Source organism: Vulpes lagopus, chromosome 18 (assembly GCF_018345385.1).
Source record: "Vulpes lagopus strain Blue_001 chromosome 18, ASM1834538v1, whole genome shotgun sequence".
NCBI classification, from domain to species: Eukaryota; Metazoa; Chordata; class Mammalia; order Carnivora; family Canidae; genus Vulpes; species Vulpes lagopus.
In genome coordinates, this window is record NC_054841.1 from 14128459 (window position 1) to 14154333 (window position 25875).

At 46.0% G+C, this 25875-nt stretch overlaps 1 protein-coding gene across 2 annotated transcripts in view; it reads left to right on the forward strand.

Moving 5' to 3' along the window:
• Positions 1-21677: 21677 nt before the first annotated feature.
• The window catches only part of ELMO2 (engulfment and cell motility 2), a 39141-nt gene continuing 34943 nt past the window's right edge, over positions 21678-25875 (forward strand). For both annotated transcript variants that reach the window (XM_041732996.1, XM_041732997.1), the window contains exon 1: positions 21678-21759. The gene's annotated coding sequence lies outside the window, so the exon portion shown is untranslated. The remainder of the gene's footprint in view (positions 21760-25875) is intronic.

Consider the following 25875-nt stretch of genomic DNA (forward strand, 5'->3'; position numbering starts at 1 on the left):
GATCTCTGGGTGGCTCAGCGGTTTGGTGCCTGCCTTTGGCCCAGGGCGTGATCCTGGAATCCCAGGATCGAGTCCCGTGTCAGGCTCCGGGCGTGGAGCCCGCTTCTCCCTCCTCCTGTGTCTCTGCCTCTCTCTCTCTTTCTCTGTGTCTATCATAAATAATAAATAAATAGATAAATCTTTTTTAAAAAATGAATCTAAAAAATATAATGATTAAAATCTTAGAAGAAAACATGCAACGCTATACCTCCCTGGCCCTTGTAAGATCTTTCTATCAATCTGCAATGCAGATGGCAGATAAAGGGTTAATGCCCATATACACAGAGTTTTGGCAAATTGGTATCAGAAAAAAAAAAATAGTTAGAAGCTCTCATAGGACAAACCCAAATAGTGAATAGGCCTAAAAAGATATCCAGCTTCTGTGGGAGTCAGGGAAATACACATTTAATAACAAGCCAGGGGCTCCTGGGTGGCTCAGTGGTTGGCTCAGTGGTCGGCCTTTGGCTCACGTTGTGATCCTAGGGTCCTAAGATCGAGTCCTGCATAAGATTACCCGCAGGAATCCTGCTTCTCCCTCTGCCTATGTCTCTGTCTCTCTCTCTCTGTGTTTCTCACGAATAAATAAAATCTTAAGAAAAAATAATAAGCCATCACTTTCCTCACATCAGACCAGCAAAATGGAAGCTTGAGAACACCTACTACAGACTGGGAAGGGACTCTCTTCACCATATTACAATGGCTGGATGTGGCCAGATTGCAATTCCACATATTCTTTGACCAGCAATCCCATGCCCGGGAATCCATGCCATAGAAATAAAAGCACCAGAATATATGTAGATGCAGATGTTCACTCAGTAAACATGAGTATAGATAGAGGAATGGCTGAATAAACTGTGACACATTTATATCATGGCACATCACACAGCCACTAAGAAAGAATTTAATTTTTTTTAAGATTTTATTTATTTATTTGAGAATGAAAGAGAGAGAGAGAGCATGAGTACGGGGAAGGGCAGATGGAGAGAGAGAGAAGCAGACCCCTCTGAGCAGGGAGCCTGACTCGAGGCTTGATCCCAGGACCCCAGGGTCATGACCTGAACCAAAGGTAGACACTTAACTGAACTGAGGCCCCCAGGTACCCCTAACAAAGAATTTCTTGACTTGAGGGCACTTCTGTCCTCCATCCCCGTAAGATGCAGAGAAATGTATAAACTATGGTTTCATTTCTGTAAGAGATAGGGAGAGAAATCTATATGGCTGTGTGTATTTACATCGGATTTTATGAGCACAAAGAGAAAGCCAGGAAGAGATCATCACTCTGCCAGCAAAGTTCTCTGGGAGGAGGGGAAGCAAGCAGGTGGTACAGATAGAAACACGAGAAGGCGGCAAAGAAAAATATGAGAATAGAGAAAAGAGAAGGAGGGTTAAGAGAAAAAACTATAAAAAAAAAAAGAGAAAAAACTATTATTTCAGAGACGGACAATTTCTGTAAAGTTATCATGTGTGTTTGAAAAGGGCAAACATTTATCTCCACATAAATCTATTTGATAAAGCTTGTGAACCATGGTATTTCAAATCTTCCATGTGCTTTACTTGATGTTTTGACTACTTGTTCTGCGGATTTCTAACAGGCGTATTGAAGTTTCCCACTGAGCTGTGGATTGGTTATTTCTCCTTATAATTCTGTCACTTTTAGTGTTATACATTTCAATCCTATGCCACTAGGCACATACCAACACAAAGGCTAAACTTATTGGTAGATTGAATAGCAATATATAGTTTGGACTTTTCAAATAACACAGATTTTTTTTATTTGAGAGTGAGAGAGTGGGAGTGGGGAGGAGGGGCAGAGGGAGAAGCAGACTCCTGCTAGCAGGGAGCCTGAGGTGGATTGAACCCAGAGATCACGACAGGAGCTGAAGGCAGGTGCCACCCAGGAGCCCAACAGTGATCATTTTTGCATGAAGTCCATTATGCCTAATGCTATGATCCTTTGCACCACTTGATTTTCTCTCCCTGGCTTGCCAGGGGAAATATTTTTCCCACTCAGTATTTCCAGTCTTTCTGTGTTACTCTACTTTTGCTGTCTCTAATAAAACAGCATACAGTTTGGCGCTTTTTTTTTTTTAAGATTCATTTATTTATTTACTCACTAGAGACACAGAGAGAGAGGCAGAGACACAGGCAGAGGGAGAAGCAGGCTCCATGCAGGGACCTGATGCGGGACTCGATCCCAGGATCACAACTGGAGCCAAGGCACATGCTCAACCACAGAACCACCCAGGTGCCCCTGACCTTTTTTTAATTTTTAATTCAAGAGTCTGTCTTTTCACAGTGAATTTAATATATTCACACTTATTGTGGTTATTGATGCATTTATACATTTCTACCAATTTACCTTGTGTTTTTTATTGTATATGGTGTGTTCATGTTTCTTTTTCATCTCTACTTTTCAGTTAGTGGGTAGCATTTTATTTGCTCCCAATCAATTTTTCTTCTAATGACTTGGAAAGTTTTTGTTTGTTTGTTTGTTTGTTGTTTTGTTTTGTTTTAAGATTTTAGTTATTTATTAGAAAGAGAGAGGCAGAGGGAGAAGCAGGCCCCATGCAGGGAGCCCGACATGGGACTCGATCCTGAGTCTCCAGGATCAGGCCCTGGGCTGAAGCCCGGGCTGCCCGAAAGTTTTTTTTTTTTTTTTAAGATTTTATGTATTTATTCATGAGAGACACACAGAGAGGCAGAGACACAGGCAGAGGGAGAAGCAGGCTCCATGCAGGGAGCCTGATGTAGGACTCAATCCTGGGACTCCAGATCATGCCCTGGGCTGAAGGCGGTGCTAAACCGCTGAGCCACCCGGGCTGCCCATTTAGAAAGTTTATATTCTGTTCCTATTATCTTTATTTGTTGAAACACATAGTTAAGCATATTAACTAATATCTATGTCTTCCTCATGTAGTTTTGAAATATAGGTGAGGTTTGGTGGGCTGAGGTCCAGAACTGATGACCAAGAAGGAATTCTTGACATGTCTTTGATGCAAAATGGTGATTTTATTAAAGCATGGGGACAGAACCTGTGGGCAGGAAGAGCTGCTGCCCTGGGCTTGTGAGGGGTGGCTGATTATACACTGGGGAGTTGGGGGAGGTAAGCAAAAGGGTTTACATAAGGATTTTCATATGCTACAGAGGACTCACAAGATACTGGACGCCTTGCCATTGTCAAGTTAAGGTTGTTTTTCCCTCTAACAAGCCATTAACATTAAGAAAGTTGGAAACTTCCAGGAGGAATGTCACACATACCCCACCTAGGAGTAGGGAGTGTGGTTTGTAGAGTGTGAGCTTGTGCTTTGTCCTCAGCTAGCCTTCTGTTCCCTCATCATTCCTACCAAACAAAATAAGGATCTTAGCATGATTTTACTTTTCTCTCTACCTCCTTTCCAGTCTTCATACCTCTCCATCCCGTGTTGTCATCTCTGGTTTTAGTTAATTGTTATAAGTAAAGATTTTTATTTAGACCTACACTTTGCTGATATTCTTGCTTACCTGGGTGTCTTATATCCCGTGTTTTCTTCTTGGATCCATCTTCTCATCACTGGAATATAACTCCTATGCTAAGTGGGTTCTCAACCAGGGGCTATACCACACCCATTCCCAGTGTGGAGTGTTTCGTATTGTCTCAGTGACTAAGGAAGAATTCCACTGGCATTTGATAGATGGTGGTCAAGGACACTAAGCGATCTGCAGTGTGGGGATCAGTCTTACATGATAAAGAATCATTCTACCCAAAGTGCCAACAGTACCCTGTGGAGGAATGCTATGCTTCACAAACTGTGAGTTGTAAACGTTTTTAGTCCATTGCTATCTTAAAATTCTTCATGATGCCCCGACATTTGCTTGACAGATTGGTTGAGTAAAGACTCCTTTTTTCTTTTTTTTTTTTTAAGATCGTATTTATTTGAGAGAAAGAGAGAACACAAGTGGGGAGGAGAGGCACAGGAAGAGGGAGAAAGAGACCCCCAGCTGAGCAGGGAACCCAAAGAGGGGCTAGATCCCAGGACCCCAAGATCAGGACCTGAGCTAAAGGCAGATGCTTAACTGACTGAGCCACCCAGGCGCTCCAAGGTAAAGACTCCTAAACTGGCAAGTATCCCACCAGAGAACATTGAAGATAGCATTCTGATGAGGGAACAGAGGACTAGCTGAGGACAAAGCACATTGACAAGTCCTTGAAACAGGGAGAGTGACATTCCTCTACAGACTCAACTGCCTTGATGTTCATACTTTGCTAAAGGCAGAAGGCAATCTTAATCTGACCCCCAGGAGCCGGTAAGGCTACTTTAACATACAAAAATTCCTTTAGAAATTTCCGTTATCTCTAAACTCCCCAAAATACATGTTGGCGATCATCGCACATGGCCCACTGATATACATCAAAAAGCTGTTGTGTCCTTTTGAGTCATCTCATGACTCAGGTTTTATTAGATGGTAATAAGTGACCTTTTCCCAACAATAGCTAGCCCCCTCAAGGTCCTGGAAACCTTGTTTCCAAAATTCCTTAGAGTGTACACCATCCCCACGGCCCTCCCAACTCCCCGGTATATAGTCAGCCACCCCTCACAGGCCCCATGGGCAGCACCTCTTCCTGCCCATGGGTCCTGTCCCCATGCTTTAATAAAACTACCATTTTGCACCAAAGATGTCTCAAGAATTCTTTCTTGGTCATCGGCTCCGGACCTCATCTATATTCCAAAGCTTCATCAATTCTGCCATTTTCTTGCTTACAAAGTTGCAAATGAGAAGACTGATATCAATCTTGTCCTCATTCCTGAGGTCCTGAATAATTTTTTTTTTTTTTCACTCTGGAAACATTCAAGATTTCCTTTTCATTCTTAGGGTCCTGAGATTTCAGGATGACGTGCTTAGACATTAGTCTTTCCACATTTTCCCCATAAATATTCACCATGTCCTCTCAATATAACAGCTTGTATATTTCTTAAGTTCTAAGACAATGTCTTGAATTATTCCCTTGCTTCAGCAACTTTCCTTCTCTGGTTTTCTTCTCTTATTCTGTAACTCAAATGAAGCGGACAATGGAATTTTTGCAACTGCCTTTCATGTCTCTATGCACTGATCTACTTTCCATTTGTTTATTCTTTGACACTGTCTTTTGCGAGGATTCCCTAGCTCAATCTTCTGGTTCAGTACTTCACTCTTTAATCCATTTTGCTATTCAACATACCTATTGAGATGTTTATCTTAAAAGAATTACTATTTTTATTTTAAGAAGACTCAAACTTTTTTGATTTATAAAGCTGTTGTGTGCTTTTTGAATGTTTGTTGTTGTTGTTGTTGTTGTTTTGTTTTGTTTTTAGTAAACTCAACCTGCAATGCAACGTGGGGCTTGAACTCATGACCCCACATCAAGAGTCACATGCTTTACCGACTGACCCAGCCAGGTTGTGCGCTTGTTGTGCACTTTTTAAAAAGTGCAAGTATTGTGCACTTTTTAAAAAAATTGATGCAGGGGCAATTGGCTGGCTGGCTTAGTCAATAGAGCATGTGATTCTTGATCTTGTAATTGTAAGTTTGAGCCCCATGTTGGGTGTGGAGATCACTTAAAATCTTTTTAAAATAATAAAAATTAAAAATTGATACAGCAGGCCCTTTTATTTGTCCAAGATATTTTTTTTAAAGCTTTATTTTTTTTAACATTTTTTTAAATCTTTATTTATTTATGATAGTCACAGAGAGAGAGAGAGAGAGAGGCAGAGACACAGGCAGAGGGAGAAGCAGGCTCCATGCACCGGGAGCCCGATGTGGGATTCGATCCCGGGTCTCCAGGATCGCGCCCTGGGCCAAAGGCAGGCACCAAACCGCTGCGCCACCCAGGGATCCCTGTCCAAGATATTAATGATACTTATTCTACAGTCTGGTTCTATTTGCTCTCTTAACTCAGTTTCATCATCTGTGAAGCAGGAATGATAATTTCTACTGCTGAGTTTCATGGTGATTATTAGAATTAACATAAAAAGATGCCTGGTGGTATTGCATTAAATACCTAGTTGATGAATAGACAAAGCAAAATAATAAATGTAAAATACCTGGCACATACATAGTAGGTACTAATTAAATGGAAGTATCTTATCATTATCTTCATTGGTAGTATTTGCTGAGACAATGATTTTAAAAATTTCACTCTCTTGGTTTTGACTCTGTCATAACATCACCACCCCTCCCACCCCCGATCCATGGCATGAACTGCTTCATAACTTTACTAAGGCATGAATTTGAACTATAAGCTGCAAGACTGATAAGTGGGAGCCCCAAAAGGCTCTATGTTTTTATTTAATATATCAAGCCTGAAGAAAGTACAAGCCAGGGTCTACAGGGCAGTAGCTCAGGAATCTGTGCTAGGTAGTCAGTGTTCTTTCTGACTCAAGAAATGGACTCAGTTTATTCTTCTGTAAAATGGGTCTTACAGTACCCCTCCCCCCTTTTTTGGTCAATTCTGCTGTAATGCTACTTATCACTTGGCTTTCCATGGCAGTACCAATTCAGTGTGGTCACTTCCGAGGATTAGAGCCATTCAGGGTGAACTCCACCACATTCCACCACTCCCTTCATTCACCTAAGGCATCACATTCTGCTGGGAGTAAGCTGGCTGCATATGCATCTGCCCCACATCAGACAGGGAGCAATTTGAAAGAAGTACAGAAGGCAACAATGAGGTGATTTCCCCAAATCTTAGAAATAGGGCTGACCTCTGAGAACTAAATAAGATAAACTAGAGGAGGGCAGCCCTGGTGGCTCAGTGGTTTAGCGCTGCCTGCAGCCCAGGGTGTGATACTGGAGACCCGGGATCGAGTCCCACATCAGGTTCCCTGCATGGAGCCTGCTTCTCCCTCTGCCTGTGTCTCTGCTTCTCTCGCTCCTCTCTGTGTATTCTCATGAATAAATAAATAAAATATTTTAAAAAAAGATAAACCAGAGGACAAATTGTTGAGATGAGTTGCCATTGACCTAGTGGTCAAGTTGAAGACCAGCTCCTAGGACCATAGGAAAATCACTCTTTTCCCAGGAGTATGCAGGCTTTTTAATATTTACATCCCCTTTGCATCTTCTAGCTTCCATCTTTGTATCCTATTCCCAACACAATCCGACCACAACAACCAATAGGATCTTTCTTCAAAATTCAGATTAGCTCCCCCCTTTCCTCTGCCTGGTGTGTGCCATTGACTGTCCCTTACCATGTTTTCTCACAAGACTTTAGGATTAACTGATTCCTGGCCAAGAAACAAAAGCAGAATTGTCTCATTTCCCAGGAGATTTGGATGAAAACTGGTAATAAAATTAGTTAAAACCCCAAGAGGAGGCATTGAAGAAGAACCAAGCTGGGTCTAGTAGGGATCACACATGAGATGACACCCATATTTATGCTGCATGAGGTTACCTGCTCCTATTCTATTACTCTGTAAACTTCACTACTATCTAAATAATAGACATGTTTTATCAGGGAGATGATTTTTCTCTGTTACTATGCTTCTGCGCCAGTGGGTTGGTTGAGCAATAAATATGCAAGATCTTCCATTTGAAAAAACAATTCAAATCAGACAGTGTTATTCCCCTGCTTATGGCCCTCTAATAGATTCACATTGCATACAGAACAAAACCTAAACTCGTCACAGAAGAGATGACAGGACTGCATTAGCTGGCTTCTCCCTACCCTTCTTCCCTTTGTTTTGATGATGCAACCGCCCAGTTCAAGTCAGGATCTTTCCTACTTCCAGATCTTCCCACATTATACTGTTCCTTCTGCCTGGAACATTCAGCCTTTGACCCTTCACCTGTCAAGTCTCAATGCAATCATCATTTCATTTGTCAAGCATCACCTTTTCAGAGGAGACCTCCATAACCATGTAATCCTCCTGCTTTGGTTGCTGGAATGCAGAGAAGTGACCCTAAGCATTCTCCTATAACATTTATCTCAATGTATAATAACATATTTTATTTATTTGTTTGTTTGCTATCTCCCCATGGGGCTGTAAATGCTCTGAGGACAGGGACCATGCTTTTGCTCACCACTACATAACCAATGGTTGCATGCATGGACCACTCAACGAATGTTTGTGGAAACTCAGGAAGGAGTCTACTGGAGTAAAGGAAACATCGACCAGTAAAGCAACCCTTATCCCTCCAGGGGATCTGTTCTCTAGAAGCAGGCTTATCATCAGAGGGATGGTGGCAAGGGATGGTGTGACAGAGGACTCTGGTCAACAAGGCTAACTCACTCACACGTGGAGGCCGAGAAAAATTAAGGCCATCCCACCTAAAGTTTAGCATTAGCACAAGTACAGCCATCTTAGGCCCCTGTGAATAAGAGCTGAACTTTATGGGAAAAACTGCAGAATGTCCTCAATGTCCTCGGCAGGTAATCCCATATCAGAAAGACAACAGAGCCCACCCCCGTGGTAGAAAGTCCCATATTAGAATGAGAACAGAGCTCAATGCCCTTGAAAGCCCCACATCAGAATGTAAACAGAACTTGAGAAATTCCTCCACCCCTTCTGAAAATCCCCTAGACCAGCCTATAAAAAAAACAGCTGTAACCCACTTCGGGGTCCAAATCCCTGCTCCACTGTGTCGGGTATACTTGGACCCAAGCTCGAGCTTGCTAATAAACCCTCGTGCGCTTGCATCGGTGTCAGCTCCTAGGTGGTTTCTTGGATTCGCAATCTTGGGCACAACAAGACACACACGGAGTAGTTGGCCATTAGTAACAACCTCCATTGACTGAATGCCGTGAACTAGAAGCTGGACCTTTACTTATTTCACCCTCATCAGTCCCATAAGTCAATTTCTACTATTATCCATATTTTACACATGAATATAGGGAATTTCAGAGAGGTCAGGCCAATTGCCCCAGAACCCACAATAAGGATGGCAGTGTGCAGCCCGCATAGCCATACTGGTTATTAAAGTATATTAACTCCCCCATATTCATAGGTAAAATTGCTGCCTCAAATCCTTTAGTGCTTTCCCCACTTGGCCAGCAGCCCTGCCTTCTCCCTCCACTCCTAACCTCTTCACCTCCCCACATTCCAGTATTGGTTCAGTCCTGGTCACAGTGATGTGGGAAACCTCCTTACTGCCTTACAGCCCACTGGCAAGTCCTCGAAACAGGTAGAGTGACCTTCCTCTGGTAGCTCAGCTGCCTTGATGTTGACACTGCTAAAGGCAAAAGGCAATCTTAGCTTAACATTATCCGATCCCCAAGGATCCTGTAAGTCTACTTTAACATACAAAAATTCCTTTAGAAACTTCCTTTATCCCTAAACCGCATGTTAGCAGTCATCCCCCAAGCATATGGCCCACTGATATATATCCTAAGGGTCTCATGACTCAGGTTTTATTAGACAGTAATAAATGACATTTCCCTAAAGATAGCTAAGCCTCCTCAAGGTCCTGGAAACCTGGCTTCCAAGATTCCTTAAAGACTTACCTTATCCCTAACTCCCTCCCAACTTGAAAGATTATAATGGGCTACTCCTCATGACCCTGAGGTTGGATATAGTTTTGGAACGTCGGTGAGGTTTGGTGGGTTGAGGTCTGGAGCTGATGACCAAGAAAGAATTCTTGAGACATCCTAGATGCAAAATGGTGGTTTTTTTAAAGCACAGGGACAGGACTTGTGGGCCGGAAGAGCTGCTACCCCAGGGTTGGGAGGGGTGGCTGATTATATACCTGGGAGTTGGGGGCAGTAAGGAAAAGGGAGGTTTCAAAAGGATTTTCATATGTTAAAGTAGACCCACAGGATCCTGGAGGCCTTGCCATTGTCAAGTTAAGGTTGTTTTTCCTTCTAGCAAGGCATTAACATTAAGATAGTTGGGAGCTTCATGGAGGAACATGACACTCTGCCCACTTCCAGCATCTGTCAGTGGGCTGCAGGTTATCAGGACATTCAATTGTATCTACATTTCCTTCTGGAAGTTAGGTTATGATACAAATGCTTTGTTCTTTCAAATTACTAAGACATTTGTAAACTGAGGGAGACTCATGTCTTGCAGGATTGTGATCTCTATAGGTCAACTATTTGTTTTTCCTTTCATTAGCTTTAGGGCAGCCAGGAGTGCCTGAGGAATGTCACATAGATCCCACAGTTGGCGGGGAGGTGGGGGGGATATGTCACTTGCAAGGTATCAGCTTCTGCTTTGTCCTCAGCTAGCCTTCTGTTCCCTCATCAACCCCAGTGTAGCTCTTTCTGCCAATGGGTTTGGTCTCCGTGCTTTAATAAAAACCTTGTTTGCACCAAAAACATCTCAAAAGAATTCTTTCTTGGCTGTCAGCTCTGAACCCCAGTATTTCCTACATCAATAGGAGGTGGGGGCAGAGAAATCCCCTAGGGATCTTCTCCAGAAGCTGTCTGTTCTCATCCTTCAGTCCTGCCCTCATTCCACAAGAGTTGCTAAATATTTTACATTTATTGTTTTGGATTCTCTGCTTCTGTTGTAACCAAGATGCTGAAGAAGCAGATCCAAGGACCCCCATTTGTCACTGGCTGGGGGCTTATCTTCCAACCAGATAGATGCAGTGGTGGCAAGACCAGTTGCCCAGAGGAATCTACAACCTCCCCCAACTGCCCACACTGGAATACAGAAGCAGCAGGCTCACCACTAAATCCTGGAAACATGTTTACCATTTTCTCAAAAATGATGAAGCCATTGCTATGTGTCTGTTCTGAGGTTTTTTTGTGTTGTTGTTTTTTTAAACAGGAGAAAATGGGGCAACCCCATGGCCCAGTGGTTTAGCACCGCCTTCGGCCCAGGTCGTGGTCCTGGAGTCCCGGGATCAAGTCCCACATCAGTCTCCCTGCATGGAGCCTGCTTCTCCCTCTGCCTGTGTCTCTGCCTCTCTCTCTCTGTGCCTCTCATGAATAAATAAATAAAATATTTAAAAAAATAAAACAGGAGAAAATAAAAAAAAATTTTAATGTTTATTTATTTGAGAGAGAGAGAGAGGCAGAGACACAGACAGAGGGAGAAGCAGGCTCCATGCAGGGAGCCCAACATGGGACTCGATCCTCAGTCTCCAGGATCACACCCCAGGCTGCAGGTGGTACTAAGCCACTGCACCACCAGGACTGCCCGAGAAAATAAAATTTAAGAGTAATTTAAGAGTGTGTAAATGGGGAATGCAAACAGATTTGGGAATTCTAATGACAGGCAACAAGATGCTTACAAGAGCTAAGGAGAGGGCTAGGGGTCTGAGGATACCAAGGGGGAGAAAGGCCACTAGCAGGAAGGTGAATAGATATGTTTGAAAAACAAAAATTGTCCTGTCATGCAAAGAGATTTCTTTTTTTTTTTAATTAATTTTTATTGGTGTTCAATTTACCAACATACAGAAAAACACCCAGTGCTCATCCCGTCAAGTGTCCACCTCAGTGCCCGTCACCCATTCCCCTCCAACACCCGCCCTCCTCCCCTTCCACCACCCCTAGTTCGTTTCCCCAAGTTAGGAGTCTTTATGTTCTGTCTCCCTTCCTGATATTTCCCAACATTTCTTCTCCCTTCCTTTATATTCCCTTTCACTATTATTCATATTCCCCAAATGAATGAGAACATACACTGTTTGTCCTTCTCCGATTGACTTATTTCACTCAGCATAATACCCTCCAGTTCCATCCACGTTGAAGCAAATGGTGGGTATTTGTCGTTTCTAATTGCTGAGTAATATTCCATTGTATACATAAACCACAGCTTCTTTATCCATTCATCTTTCGATGGACACCGAGGCTCCTTCCACAGTTTGGCTATTGTGGCCATTGCTGATAGAAACATCGGGGTGCAGGTGTCCCGACGTTTCATTGCATCTGAATCTTTGGGGTAAATCCCCAACAGTGCAATTGCTGGGTCGTAGGGGCAAAGAGATTTCTTAGGCAAAGAGGAATCCCTGTTAATAGCTCTCTTCCTGGTAAAGCAGGCAGTTGAGGGGGAGGTAAAGAACTTTTTCTGAAACTGCTTGGTTGGGATTGCTTTTATTTTATTTTATTTTTTTTGGGGGGGAGGATTGCTTTTAACTCAAAATAATGTCCCTGCCAAAGTGGCCCCTCTTGGGGCAGCCTGCCCTTGTCTCCTATGGTTCCCTCCTGTAAAATTTCCCTGAAGTTTTATGCATTTAAAATTGAGCTGGTAAAAAATAAATAAAAAATAAAATTGAGCTGGTAAATTGTCTCATCAAACCAGTCTTAGTCCTGGCGATAGGTCAATTCAGCCACATTCATTTCAGGAGGTGGGGAAGCAGATGTGTTTTCAAAGTTGGGCTCCTGGTTCGAGAAATCAGGCACTAGGGGCGCCTGGATGGCTTGGTTGGTTAAGTGTCTGACTCCTGATTTTAGCTCAGGTCATGACTTCAGGGTTGTAGGATTGAGCCCCATGCTGGGTGTGAAGCCTGCTTAAGATTTTCTCTCTCTCTCTCACTCTCTCTCTCTCTCTCTCTGTTTCTCTCTGCCTCTTCTCTTCCTCATCACCTTTCTCTCTCTCAAAAACAAAGAAACAACAATAACAAAGCCCCAAACATATCAGATGATGCAGGAAAGACGTTAGGGTTTGAAGCTGATGGCCAAGAAAGAATTCTTGAGCCATCTTCGGTGCAAACAAGTGGTTTTATTAGAGCACAGGGACAGGACCTGTGGGCAGAGAGAGCTGCACCGGGTCATGGGGAGGGGCCCATTATATACTTTCTTTCAAGTTGGGAGGAGGTAAGGGGTAGAGTTAAGTCTCTAAGGAATTTTGGAAGCCAGATTTCCAGGACCTTGAGGGGGCTTAGCTACCGTTAGGGAAATGTCATTTATTACTATCAATAAAACCTGAGTCCTGAGACTCTTCAGATACATATCAGTGGGTCATATGCTTGGGTAATGATTGCCAACATGCATCTTGGGGGAATTTAGAGATAAAGGCAGTTTCCAAATGAATTTTTAGATATTAAAGAGGACTTGCAGGATCCTGGGATTCAGGCTAAGGTAGCCTTTGACCTTAGCAAAGTATTAGTATCCAGGCAGCTGAGTCCCTAGAGAAAGGTTACTCTGTTTCAAAGATGGATTGTAAGAAGTAAGGATATTTAAAAAAAAAAAGAAGTAAGGATATTTAATAATTATTTTCTGCCTTTGTTTCCCACATCATCAGGTACTAAACAAAAGGTGTTTTTATGGAAATGAAAGAACATGGTTAGTGATTAGGCCAAAATATAAACCAGTCTTTGGGTTCTGAGGATAGTCAGTGAAGACTTCTACATGTCAAGCTCAAACTGTGGAGGCCGAGAAAATTAAGGCCATTCCACCTCAAGTTTAGCATTAGCACAAGTACAGCCATCTTAGGCCCCTGTGAATAAGAGCTGAACTTTACAGGAAAAGCTGCAGAATGTCCTGGACAGGGAATCCCATATCAGAAAGACAACAGAGCTCAGAATGCCCTAGGCAGAGAAACCCATATCAGATCTTAAGAAACTCCCCCACCCTTTCCCCCATATTGGAATGAAAACAAAATTCCTCCACCCTTCTGAAAATCCCCTAGACCGGCGCATAAAAAACCCAGCTGTAACCCACTTCGGGTTCTGCTGTTGGAGTATACTTGGACCCAAGCTCGAGCTTGTAAATAAACCCTCGTGTACTTGCATCGGTGTCGGCTCCTTGGTGGTTTCTCCTTGGTGGTTTCTCAGATTCACAATCTTGGGCACAACAAAACCATCTTTAGAGAGAGTGAGAGGAGGCAGTGGACTTCTGACAGGTTTTCCTGGCTTGTGACGCAGATGTCTCTGCTAATCTTTGCATGGCCTACACAGCAACAGGCATGAGGATTGTCTCTACGTGAGCTGTTGTGGTGACTTCCCTGGAGTTTACATGAGGACCTTGATATTTAGTTGCAAGGTTTTAGGAAAAAAGGCAGTTTTAATTTTCAAATGAACCCATCTCTTCTGCCAACTGTTTGTCACATTTCCCAAGGATCTCCCAGCTGCAGTGGTGTCCAGGGTGAGTGGTGTCCAGTGAGTTAAAGTATCCTGCCAACCACACCAACTTCCTCTGCCTTTCAGGATCCCTCTAGCTGGATTTAGAATCAAATTGACATGAGACAGATTAACAGGAGAAAATCAAATTTAATAGCTTAAGGACAGGAAATCCAGACATGGAAATTCCTGAGTGAGGCACTTTACTGGGGGACTTGCCAGGGGGCGCTACAGTCATAAAAAAAAGGCCAGTTAGTAGTTTCCAGAACACAGGCATACTGGTTCCAGTAGTAGCCTTGCCACTTAATAGCTGTATTAGAAATGACCTGGGGCACCTGGGTGGCTCAGTGGTTGAGCATCTGCCTTGGGCTCAGGTCGTGATCCCAGTGTCCTGGAATGGAGTCCCCCATCAGGCTCCCCACAGGAAGCCTGCTTCTCCCTCTGCCTCTCTCCATATGTCTCTCATGAACAAATAAAACCTTTTTTAAAAAAGAAAAGAAATAACTTCTCTCTGCTTCAAGTTCCTCTTGGGAAAAGTGGGAGTAAAAATAATAATTTCTACTTCAGAGGGCTGGGGTGACGGTAAAATTAGATGTAGTGTGTAAAGTCCCAGGAGGAAAAAAAAATTAATGTCAAATCTATAAAACAGTGCCTGCACGCTACCCAGTTATATTGGTAAGTGGTAGCTATTAATTTTACATACTGGGTGTGCTAGACATTTCTCAAATCTCGTTGAATATGCCTCTCAAAGCCCTCCTGCCCCAACACACAGACACACACACAGACACACACACACAGACACACAGACACACACACACACACAGACACACACACACAGACACACACACACAGACACACACACACACACACACACAGCTTTAGATGCAGGAGTTGAAGATGACTTCCTAGGCCAGCAGGGAGCACTAGTCTCACACGAGAAGCTCAAGTACCTCCCCCGCTGGGGCTGAGAGCTGACTGGTCACCCCGGACTCCAGGACACCCTCCCCTCTCTTCACTTCCACTCACAAAAATACACGATAAGCCTCAGTTCCTGGAAGAATGATCTTTGCAAATTCAGTTATATCGTGAGTTATGTGAACCCCCCAACCCGCAAGAGGCGACGCTAGACTGGCTGTCTGCCTCCTGCCCTTTGCTTCCCACTTAAAAAACCAAGTCACCATGAATTTTCGTAATGATACTTTATTCATCTGTTTTAGTCATTTTTCTTCTCTTTCTATCCCAGGCAGAGAGTTGTCTTAAGGGAGATAGCACGGCCTTGTAGAAAAAAACTCAGGCCTTGAAATGAAGCAGAATGGATTTGAATACTGGCTTCACCACTCCACTGAGCAAGCCTGGGCAAATGTCCACCACCTCCCTGTGCCTCGGCATCCTCAACTGGAGAACAGAGGGAAGAGCAGATGTGCCTCACAAGGATGTGAGGAGCAAACGAGAGAAATAATATCCAGGCCTTAACTCAAAGTCTCATAGGTATCCAGGCTTAATAATAATTATTTAAGAGGGACACCTGGGTGGTTCAGTCGGTTAAGCATCTGGCTTAGGCTCAGGTCATGATCCTGCATTGGGCTCCTTGCTCAGCGGAGAGCCTGCTTCTCCAGCTCCCTCTGCCTGCTGCTCCCCTGCTTGTGCACATGCTTTTTCTCTCACTCTCTCTGTCAAATGAATAAATAAAATATTTTTTAAAACCATTTATTTATTTATTTAAGTTTTATTTATTCGTTCATGAGAGACACAGAAACAGAGAGAGAGAGAGAGAGAGAGAGAGAGAGGCAGAGACACAGGCAGAAGGAGAAGCAGGCTCCACGCAGGGAGCCTGATGTGGGACTCGATCCCAGGACTCCAGGATCACGCCCTGGGCCGAAGGCAGGCACCAAACAGCTGAGCCACCCAGGGAATCCCCCAAAAAACGATTATTTAAAAATAAATAAATATAGGGCAGCCCAGGTGGCTCAGCAGTTTAGCACAGCCTTCAGGCCAGGGGGCCATGATACTTGGGTATCAAAGAAGCTGTGCAGCCTTAGCCTTACCACAGCCTTAGCTGTGCACCGCTAACCCTCAGTCTTCTTCATCTGTAAAATGGCCCCTCTAATACTCCTAGAAAGTTGATTTGAATGATCACATATAAAACAGTCTCCGACATAAATCTTGGCACATAGACCCACAATAAATACTGGCTCTCTTTCTTTAAGCAGATACATGTAGGTTGTGACATTTATGAGGCACTATATCAGAAATTCTTCCAGTGTGGTTGCAGGGATTGTATTTCAACAATAATGTATGTGAAGGGCTATGCTTAGTACACGGGCATTTAGGAACATTCAAATATAACATGAGTCCACTTTGTTGAGATCCTCCATTTACCGTGGTTTGTTTTCCTTTGTTTATTCAGTGCTGCAACCAATAACATATTGACCACGTGTCATGTGCAAGATACGCTCTGGGCCCTGGGGATACAGCTAGGGACAAGACAGTCCACATCCATGCTGTCATGGAACTTATGACTCTTGTGGAAGTCAGACAACAAAAAAGGAATGATTTGAGCATGTTGAAGCAAATTAGAGCAGGTTAAGGGAACAGAGTAGCATTGGTGGGAGCTAGATTTAGGATGATAGAGAGCTCAAGGAAGACTTGCCTGAGGAGGTTTTAGAGCCGACTTGAATAAAGTGAAGTAAGCATGTGACCATCAGGGGGAAGAGCATGCCAGGAGAGGAAACAGCAAATGCAAAAGCACAGAGGTAGGAAATTAGGACGTAAGACTGCAGCTGGGTGAGTAGGGGGAAACTGGACATTGATGAAATCAAGCAGACAAGTGCCAGATCATCTGGGGTCTTGTAGACAGACCATGGTGAAGCCCCTGCCATTCTAAAGAGGGTCCATGTCACAGCTTTGTTGGACGTGGGTAGGCACGACAGAGAACCAAGGTGCAGGGGAGACGGGATACCTACAGGAGCAAAATCTGTGAGTAGGTGAGAAGAGATGCCATCTAGGGAGCACTTGCAGGGTTGCCCTTACAGGGGTCAGAGAAGGTGCCTTTACAGAATAGGAGAGAAGGCAAAGCTCTTTGGTACCAAGGAAGACAGGCTGGGGGCAATGAGAAGATGAGAGAGTTTTCTCCCTGTATCCTTATGTTTCTTTTTCTTTCTTTTGTTCCTTCTTTCTTTTTTGTTAGTTTTTCTGTTTTGTTAGGTAAAGTCATCAACTGCGAGTGAAGAGCTTAAGGTAGAAGAGAGAAGATGCACGAGAGCCTCTGGGAGAGCGGGACCAGATATACCGGGAAAATGCGGTGCTGTGGGGCTGCTCCACAGTGCAGAGGACCCACTTGGACCACAAAGGATCTGGATTTCTCTGTGACCACATTCATTGCTGGGCACAGGTGAGAAACAGGTGATGAGCTGAGTTTGAGCAGAGTTGGGACTTTCCAGGTGAGTCAGTGGAGAGAGAAGAGAGCATAGGAGATGAGCCATGAACATAAGGACGTTGTTGTAGGGGAGATCAGGGTTTGAAGCCGGGTAAGGAGGGCAGTGAGGGCCACAAAGGGGATGCCAGCCTAGCCAAATGTAGAAGGTCTATGTGTTAGAGAACCAGGAGGGGTATTTCGATACCTTCCAGTTTCTTTTTTTTTTACCTTCTAGTTTCTTTTTTTTTTACCTTCTAGTTTCTGATGAAGTTTCAGAGGAACTCAAAAATATTACGGATAATTCACTTGCACAATCAATACTTATAGAAGGCCTACTGGAGTTTTCAAAACTATCTACAATTTATTGAGCACATATTATGTCAGACACCGTGCCCTGCGTGGTTCATTTATTGCATCTCATTTAATGCCTAAGACAATCCATTAAGGGCAGTACTATTATTATCCCCACTGTACAGATGAGGAGACTGAGGCTCGCAGAGGACTAGTAACTTACACAAGAATGCGGACCTGGTAAGTAACAGAGAGCTCTGTATGATACAAGGCGTAGGGCTCTTAACTATTATGCTCTACCGTGTGCCAGATACTGTGTTGGGTTTACATAGTCATGGCATTCAGTGTTAAGGGATCATACTCGATCCCCTCCTGGCCTCAACTGCCCAGGGGTAGCAGCTGAGAGTGGAGATGGAGGAATCTGGAATTCTTCCCTTGTGTACAGCCTGGGTGGGGCTGTCAATCACCATGTCTGCCTTCCTTAGCTAAGGGGACGAGTTACCTGAGCCCAGCCTAGCCAACTCTTGCCCCAGGGACTTTGATTCTGATCAAGGAAAGATCTGTTCCAGGATGAGGAGAAAAGAATGGAACTAATTCGTTTTGACTACCTCGACACCCACAGCATCTCCAATCTCTGTCCCTCCATAACCCAGCTTGCCAGCTTCCTGTAACCTCTGTGAGTTAGCCAGCCACCAGGCTGCCAGCAAACTCCCGTTCATTTTTTTTTTTTATTTTTTTAAAAGATTTTTATTTATTTATTCATGGAAGACACAGGGAGAGAGAGAGAGAGGCAGAGAGAGAAGCAGGCTCCATGCAGGGAGCCTGATGTGGGACTTGATCCTGGGTCTCCAGGAACACGCCCTGGGCTGGTGGCGCTAAACCGCTGAGCCACCCAGGCTGCCCCCAAACTCCCGTTCAGCTGAAGTTAGCCAGAATTGGTTCCTGAGACTTGTGATGAAAGCACCTGCACTGGCATATCAGGAAAAGAAGACAAAGTAGTATAAAGCTAAAGTGAGGGACTCGTTCCTTGGATAAATGTGTACTGAGCTGGGCCAGAATGATGGTGAGGCAAGTGAGACACCAGGGCACACCATTAAGGAGGTATTACCGACAGGCTGTGTGAGTGCAGGCAGGGCTCGCTCTAACAGATGCCCTTCCCCTCCTCCTCACCCAAAAGTTAATGGCCTAAAGAACAAAGATTAATTCTCTTTTACATGAGAGTTTGAAGTGACCTGGAATACTTCCAGCAGGTAGCTTTGTGCTCCACGGGATCATTCGGGGACCCTAGCACCTGTGTTGTGGCGCTGTCATCCCCCCTCCCTCCCACGTTATCCTCATGACAAGGTCAAGGCTGGGTCTAGCCATCGATAAGGAGAAAGAGCTGGGAGGAGTCAGGCCCCCTGACTAAAGGCCTCGCTTAAAGTTTTACACCATTGCTTCCACTGGCAAGAGCTTCGTTACCTGGCCATTCTTAACGGCAAGTAGGGCTGGGCAGTGAAGCTTACCTGGGCAGCCGTGGACTACGGAAGGCAGGGAGACGGGGTTTGGCATACAGCTGGTGGGTCACGACAGTCACTGACCACATGGAGACCGTTTCTCAGTAATTATCAAGGCCACTGGGTATAAACACCATGGGTGCTCAGGGAAGGAGGGGTGTTGATGGGCTGGAATAAATGGGGAAGGCAGGGTGGAGTAGAATGTTCCCCAGGAGGGTAACTATAGGAGTTATCTTTCCCTGGAGCCTGGGAAAGGTAAGGTGAACATGGCTTGCTACCTTATAATGGGGCAGAAAGGAGTGTGGTAGACAATGGGATGCAGAGTGAGCAAAACTGGGTCCGATTTCTAGTTCTTGCATTGACCCCAGATAAATCCTTAACCATGCCACACGTTTGACTCCTTTGTAAAAGGATAAAGATGACAGATAGCATCATCAACAACAATAATAAAAGACAATAACAGTATGAATAATAACAAAGTTGCCTCAAGGATCCCACAAAGCAATGGTCTATAAAAGACCTAGAGAGGGCCACCTGGGTGGTTCAGTGGCTGAGCGTCTGCCTTTGGCTCAGGTCATGATCCTGGGGTCCTGGGATTGAGTCCCACATAGGGCTCCCCGCAGGGAGCCTGCTTCTCCCTCTGCCTGTGTCTCTGCCCCTCTTTCTGTGTCTGTCATGAATAAATAAATAAAATCTTTAAAAAAAAAAATACCTTGATATCCAGCAAAGCATGTTGACCAGGGGTGGGCAAAGTGTGGCCACAGGCCACCACCTAGAACACAGCCACACTCATTTGTTTATCTATTGCCTGTAGTTGCTTTCCCACTCCAATAGCCAAATTGAGTAGTTGTCAGAGAGACCATATGGCCGAGTATTTACTATGTGGACCTTTTTTTTTTTTTTTTTTAAGATTTTATTTATTTATTCATGACAGACACAGAAGGAGAGAGAGGCAGAGACACAGGCAGAGGGAGAAGCGGGCTCCATGCAGGGAGCTTGATGCAGGACTCAATCCCAGGTTTCCAGGATCATGCTCCAGGCTGAAGGTGGCGCTAAATCCCTGGGCCACCAGGGCTGCCCTATGTGGACCTTTGTGGAAAGTTTGCTGAGGACCTCTTGGGGGGGAGGGGGAGAGACTGTATTGATGTTAGCTATTTCTAAGCTTCAACTTCCCTGAGTACCAGTTTATTCACCAGTAAAATAAGACTAATAAAAGCTACCTTCGATATTTTGGGGATCAAATGAAACAACATATGTAAAACTGCTTGGCAGATGGCAAGGTGCCATAGAAATGGTGGTTGTTACTTTATCCTTTCTGGGTCCTATCGATTTCATTTAGTCTCCGCTGAGCATCTGTAAAATGGACAACAAAATACGTACTTCTCGGGGATTGCCATTAGGATCTGTGAGACAAAGTGGTGGAACCATAAACTTTATTTTATTTATTTTTTTTAAAGATTTTATTTATTCATTCATGAGAGACACACAGAGAGAGAGAGGCAGAGACACAGGCAGAGGGAGAAGCAGGCTCCATGCAGGGAGCCTGACATGGGACTCGATCCTGGGACTCCAGGATCACACCGTGGGCTGAAGGTGGCACTAAACTGCTAGGCCACCAGGGCTGCCCGGAACCATAAACTTTAGAATCAAACCAGCACAGTCTGGCTTCTTGCTGGGCCTTGCCATGGAGTGTATGATCTCTGGCCTGTGCTCCCAGACTCAGGTGTATGATCTCTGGCCCGTGCTAGAAGCCTCAGTTTCCTTATCCGTAGTAATAGGATGAACATAATACCTGCATCAGGACTGCCTGGAGTATAAAGGGAGGTAGCACAAGTGAGGCCTTGGCTAGGAGCCCGGCCTCGATCTGATCCGTAGGTGCGGTGACAAATGCCACCTCCCACGGGGCTCCATTGACAGTACAGCAGAGCGGTAGCCCTCTGCCTCTGCTCTAGCCCTCTGCCTCTGCTCGGCGCCCACGGTCAGCCCCGGGTGCCGGTATAATTAGCTCCATCTCTGCTCACAGCCTCTGACACGACTGTCACCTCCCACTCACTTATCCCTACTGTAGAGTGTGCATTACATGCCCGCTGGGCATGGGGCTGAGTGCCACCAGAGGACAGCTCAGCCCTCAAAATCTCCCAGTTGTCACAAGAGATCAAAGCCTTTTCCGTCACTCCCGGGCCGTGCCAAAGAAAAGTTCGAGGGAGAAAAGGCTGCCTCTTGGATCTGCTGCGAAAGCCCGCGCCTTCTGACCCCACAGCCCGCGGGGTGGGTGGTGAGTGGTGAGGGCGGGAGCGCAGGAAGCCTGTGTCTTTAAGAGGCCTCCGCCAGTGGGGCGGAGACAGCCGGCGCTTCCCCGGGCCTTGGGCCCGCCCTCCCTTGAGTGACACGTAGGCAACCCAATGGGAGAAAGAGAATTCAGCGAGACGGCGAAGCGGAGCAATAGGAGCGCGGGTCGGCCTGCGGGGGCGGGGTCCCGGGGAGGCGGGGCGGGCGGAGGCTGGAGCGGCCGCGGAGGCGAGACCCGGGCGCGGGAGCTGGGCCTAGGTCGGCGCCCTGGTGAGTGGGGGGCGCGCCGGGCGCCGGGGTGTGGCGGGCCGCCGGGAGGGGCCTGGCCCGGGGGACGCGGAGAGGAGAGGCCGGGCGGGGACGGGGGCCGGAGGCTGCGGCCTGCATTGGCCAAAGGGGCTGGAGGGCGGGCCCGGGCTGCTCGGCGCCGGTTCTGCAGGGGGGTCGCGGCCCTGCGGGGTCCGCCGGGCCGGAGGGGTGCGGGTCCCCGGCCGGGAGGGGCCTCGGGCGGGGGAGAGGGCGGGCAGGGCCTGGAGGAGCGGAGGGAGGTGGGGGTGGGAGGATGGAGCCTGCGGGCGCGACAGCAGATGGGGGAGGGACGGGCTGGGCAGCGCGCAGTGGAGCCGGGGGCGTCTGCGGCTGGGTGGCCCCGGCCGCGGCCCGGGAGTCTCTCTTGACCTCGCCGCCCCGAGGCACACCCTGCCCGTCGAGCAGGCCGGCGCCGTGGCCCCCAGCCCGTGTAGTTCTCACCTCCGCCGCTCCCCTTCCGTTCGGGCGTCTGTCGCCTCCCACCTGGACGGCTGCATTGTCCTCCCGGATGTGCCCGCACGCGCTGGGGCTGGCTGCCGGGGGCCTCGCACCGCGGCCAGGGGGATGCTTCAAAATGCACATCGGATCCCGACACTCCGCTGCTTCAAACTGGCCAGCTGCCCACCTCTTGCAGGGTCAGCCCCAGATCCTCGCCCAAGCCCTGGAGACCTGGAACCTCCAGCCTCTCCCTTCTGCTCGGTCCTCTTCACACTGTCCTTTTCCTGCTCCTTCTACATCCCAAACCCTGGCCCTCCTCAGGGCCTTTACACTTACTTAGCCTTCTTTCTGCTCTACCCGGTCCGTTTTAGTCCAGTGAACTCGTCTTGGTCCTTCCAATCTAATCTGCACTCCTGTATCGCTTCCTAGGGGGCATCTCTGGGTCCTGACTCCTCCTCCTGGCGAATTCCCCACTTTTGTCACTCTCTGTACATCGTGACACTTGAACAGCTGCAGTTTTATTTGTGAAAGTATTAAAATGTCTAAAATGTCTGTCTATGCCACCAAATAATAGGGTCCAGAAGATAGTGTCTGGTTTTGCTCCTTGTATCTCCAGCATCTTGCACAGGACCAGGCACTGTAAATACTTATTAAATAAGGGAATAGGGAGGCCTGGATGTCTCAGTGGTTGAGTGTCGGCCTTTGGCTCAGGGCGTGGTCCCAGGGTCCCAGATCAAGTCCCACATCAGGCTTCCCTCGAGGAGGGAGACTCTGCCTGTGTCTCTGCCTCTCTTTCTGTGTCTCTCATGAATAAATAAATAAAATCTTTATTATTTTTTTTTAATTTTTATTTATTTATGATAGTCACACAGAGAGAGAGAGAGAGAGGCAGAGACACAGGCAGAGGGAGAAGCAGGCTCCATGCACCAGGAGCCCGACGTGGGATTCGATCCCGGGTCTCCAGGATCGCGCCCTGGGCCAAAGGCAGGCGCCAAACCACTGCACCACCCAGGGATCCCAATAAATAAAATCTTTAAAAAAGTAAGGGAATGGAGGACTTGGCTTTGACAGGAGGAATGGGGGTGTGAATTGTGGCCCCTAATAGCCTGCCAGTGAGGGAAGGCAACCAATATTGGAATATATTGTGTCCTAAGCTCTAGGCTAGAGCCATACCCAGTGTCCAATGGAAATTGAATGCAATATGTGTAGTTTAAATTTTTTAGTAGCCACAACTAAAAAACTAAAACAGGTGAAATTAAATTTTGGAACACATTTTACTTAATCTATTATATTCCAAAATAATATTATTTTGACATGTGATCAATCAATAAAAAACACTATTAATGAGATAGTTCACATTGTTGCAGGTTCACTAAGTCTTTGAAATCTGGTATGCATTTTCTACCTACAGCCAGTCCGTTTCAGTTCGTGGTAACGACATGCCCAAAAGCTACTACAGAGTACTTAGGTTAGGGGCTGCCGTATTGGGCTGTGCAGTTCTAAAACCTTTGTATACCTGTGGCATTGAATCCCCTTTAGAGTTTTTTGAGGTAGTTATTGCTACTTGCATTTTACTAATAAAAATAAGGAGTCTCCTAAAAGTTACATTGTCTGCTGGTGATCATCCTAGAGTTTGGTGGAGGAGGGAGATTAGTACCAGGACCTAATGTGTTGATCTATCAGGAGTCTGGTCTCTTTATACCCTATGCTGCCTCTAGGAGGTGCCAAGGAAGTTTGGGGGCGGGCCGGAAGTAGGGACTCAACCTGAAAACAGTGGCACCTGTGGCTGTATTGCATATTCTGTCTGGTTTCGTGCAGAGTAAAAGTGTCTGGACGCATCAGTACCACCTGTCTAGGTGGCTCAGTAACAAGCATATCTGATGCAGTTGGAGGATAAACCTGCAAGGCAAGTCCTTCTTCGACCCAGTCATTTGTACCCCAGCACGTCTACACCAACTCAGCCTGGTCCCAGGATCTGGGGAGAAGAATATACACACCCTGCAGCATCGCAGTGGTGCCAGGAGTACCACGCCCGAGTTAACACTCTGGCTGTTCAGTTCCACAATTGCTCACCGAGCGAGGTTCCCCTTACCGAGAGGCCAGCACTGTTTGAGGCCATTTAGGGTGACTGGGGAGTATAAGTCACAGCCTTCATCTTCAGGATGCTTACCGTGGAAAGGAAAGACCAGATCACGGGGTGATTAGATGATCTGCAACACAACCATGTGGTGTGAAGAAGAACCAGAATCAGTGGTCTGCAGAGCCTGCAAAGTTGCTGTCTTGGCCAAGCTGTGAAATGTGTTTAAAAGTGTTGAATTTGAGTTCCTTTAGAAGTGGTGGGTACTTTGCAGTTTTCACGGTGCCTGCAATAGATGCTACTTAGCTCATTTACATATCTGCCCTGATGCTTAAGGCATTTGAATTTGCCATCCCACTGGAGGCATGCTGGTTTAATATGAGTCACCAGGAAAGATTTGTTGAGCACCTGTTATGTGGCAAGCCTTGTATTGGCCATTGCTCTAGAACTGACCAAAAACTCTCCAAGGCGCTTCTTCTAGAAGACAGTAACAATAACAACGGCAATAATAGCGCACCACCACCAGCAGTGCCTTTGCCTTTTGTGCTGATTTGCCTCCTTGATTGCCTTCACATCTGTTCTCATTTTGTCATCGATATCCTGCAGCCTGGTGGGTTGGGCTTTTTTATGCTGGGAAATATGGTTACAGTGTTTTTGCAACTTCTTTAAGTTCACACAGTTGGAATTCTGCTTACTGTGTGTCAGAATTTGTGGTTATATGATTAACAGAGTTTATCTCACTTAATATTCATAACTGCTTTAGAGAGGAGGGTTGATTCTCATCTCCATTTTACTGTTATGGAAATTGTTAGAGCTGGGATCCAAATCTGGGTCTGTCTCACTCCAGAACACAAGCTCCAACCATTAAGTGGCACTGGCTCACTAGAAGGTCAAGGTGGGAAGGGACATCAAGGATATCTAGTCTAACCTCCTCATGCGGATCAGGACAGGAGGGCTGGAGAGGCTTGTGGTCATGAATTCGGGCAGTCAGGTCTCCTGTGCTTGCAGAGGGGGAGCTAACCCAGACATGCGGGGGGGCAAGGCCTTTTGTCCCCCACTGGTGGCGTGGCCTTGCCAGCTTTTCTGGACCTCAGTTCTCTCATTTATAAAATGAGAGGGCTTGGCCTGATTTTACAATGGGAACAATGCTGTGTTGTTACAGTCAGTATTGAAGGAGTCGGGCCCACAGCCTGGGATTTCAGCCATAACCCAGGACTCTTCTCAGCTCACCATACCCCCTTCCCACACGAGCTCTGCCACCATCTCACAACCACAGTGGTCTATTGAAGGGGAACAGTTTCTTAAAATTCATTGGTGTTTTCCATTTCAGTGTCTGTTTCACTTCCAAAAACTGAGGGAAATAGTCTGTAAACACTGAGCCCTTCTAAATCCGTCAATTGTTATAGTTAGGGATTTGTAAAGTTCTAGGCAGTGGATAGTCCTCTGTAGTGTTTTTATTCTCTTTGAAAGTCAGGTCCCAGGACATCCTGGAGGGTATTTTTATTAATTTAATTTAATTTTTTAAGAGAGGGAGCTGGGGGCGGGGCAGAGGGAGAGAGAGA